Raw genomic sequence first — 2,357 nt, forward strand, 5'->3', positions numbered from 1 at the left:
CAGCTCTGGGCAGGACCAGATTTTCCACTGCCCCAAGCCAGGAGCACGAGCACCTTGGGCAGCCTCAGCTCCAGCACCGGAGAAAGCAGAGCCCACCAGGCCATCAGTTCTGCTGCCAAATGCTCCCCAGCTCTGCTCTACCTGCCATCCCCACCAAGGGACGCACCAGGGACACTCACAGACACAGCAAGGWTTGTGCAAGCACCGCCTTTATTGGAACTTYRMACTGWTTGCAGCTCCCAGAGGGAATGGACCTTCTCAATATGAATGGAGGGCAGTCACGGTCATTTTAAAATAACAATGACCTATTTTATACATTTATAGTATCGACCAATGATTATAATCATTATCATAGTAACAATTCTTTCATATAGTTATGTATAACATATTTGTACATACAAGAAGTAATTTAATTTGAATCATGAAGATTCTATAAATTTATTGGTTATGATAAAAATATAAAATTCTTCAATTGGGATAATTCACATAATTTATCAAGAATGCTAATATTATGTAATATATCATATTATGTCATATATTATTATGTGATATATATTCTTTSTTATTATAATTGTATTTGTTATATTTGTGTTTAAAATTGAAATTATAATAGTTTGATCCATCAGCATTCATCAGAATGATTAATCCAACACAGAAGGGAAAGCACAGGAATAGCTGCAAGTTTACTTATGAAGCCAGGAAGCAACACAATTACTTCTCTTGACTTCATTCTTCTTTCTCTATTGCTTTTCATCTCAGAGTTTCATCAGTCATCTTTGTCATATCTTATTTAAAGTGGATAGAATACCTATCTCTTAAATGCTTCCAGGAAAATACTATGGTTTTTCTGTAGGCTTGTATCATGGCTTGCAGTACAGAGTTTTGATATGATTGGAATGCTGATGTGGATGCAGTATAAATAGAATATAGTAAATTTCAAAAAGAAAATCTTTTTAGAATAAAATTATACCAGTGACTTCAAGATTTTTAGCAAAATCAGGAACTCTTTCTGGTACAAATATATTCTTTTTGAAAGTGACTCCAAATGGATGACATTGATACACTCTAATGAAGAATGCTTGACAACTGAAGAATTTAGAGCACAAGAGTAACTGAATATATACAGACACTCTCTTCCCTGTAGCACAGATTAAACTTTTRTTTTAATGTTGTTAAATCATTTTGTCTAGGTATTTCATTTCTGTTTTGCCATAGACATATACATACCCAGAGAACTTAGGGATGTCCCTTTCCTGGAAGTCTTCAAGGCTGAATAGAGCTCTGAGCAACCCAACCCAGTGAAAAGTATCATTGTAGGGGAGTTGGAATTATAGTACTTCTATGGCTCCTTCCAACCCAAACGTTTCTATGATTCTGTGATCTATGGAAAATACATCTGTGTCAGACAAAAAGCAGCAAGCTGTGCAGCAAATTAAATGTTTCACTCCTGCTTGGGTGCTGGTTGAAACTATTAAAGAAAACTGTTTTTCTGACCAGTTAAGTAACTGCAAAGGTCTCAGACTCTAATGACATAGGAGGGGCTTTTTTCCTCTCAGAAACAGCACGTACTGGTCTGTTTATGCAACAAAGCTCTGAAACAGGCTACCTTCATTCCATATGGCTAAGTATTTTATTAAAAGTTATGCTGCAGATGAACTCCGGCTATTCCAGACACAGACTTGTAAACAGCAAGATACAGTGAGCTACTTTTCCAKCTGTAGTAATTTAGGAAGTTGTTTCTCCAAGAAAATCAAAGCCATTTCATGTTGAGCATGTGGTACAGCTCACACAGAAGACTGAGTGAGTTTTCACAGATTCACTGAACTATACACTTTTCCAATTTAACTTTTTGTTTTGGTGGGTTTTATTTGCGGGTTTTTTGGTTGGTTGGTTGGTTTTGGGTTTTTGGTTGTTTGGTTTGTTTTTGTTTTTTTTTATTTATACCACTTCACAGAATATTCCTATTAAAATTACAAGGCATGGGATTCAATATGGAATGTTAGAAATTCACTGCTTACCAGCCTTCTGTTACAAATAATGAAACTTGCATTTTGATATATACCATAATCACGAATGCTAGACTTTTGTTTTTCCAACTACTAAAACTATAAAGCAAAGATTAGTTCATCCTTTGACAACAGAACAGAAGAAAAAAAATACTTTGTGAACAGAACATTTCTGTTCTGTTTCTGAAGAAAATAACACCTCAAACATATGCTGAAAGTAAGTGAACCTTTTCTTTTTCCCCCTTAAGACTCCCACACTAATACTTAGGTAACAAAACATGAAATAAACTCCTTTCCCTGATGTTATTTAATGGCTACAGATATTGTTTTAGCAGGTATATTTGCTCATAC

The sequence above is a fragment of the Malurus melanocephalus genome, unplaced genomic scaffold (assembly GCF_030028575.1).
Source record: "Malurus melanocephalus ecotype Western Australia unplaced genomic scaffold, MMel_1.1 scaffold_41, whole genome shotgun sequence".
Taxonomy (NCBI): Eukaryota; Metazoa; Chordata; class Aves; order Passeriformes; family Maluridae; genus Malurus; species Malurus melanocephalus.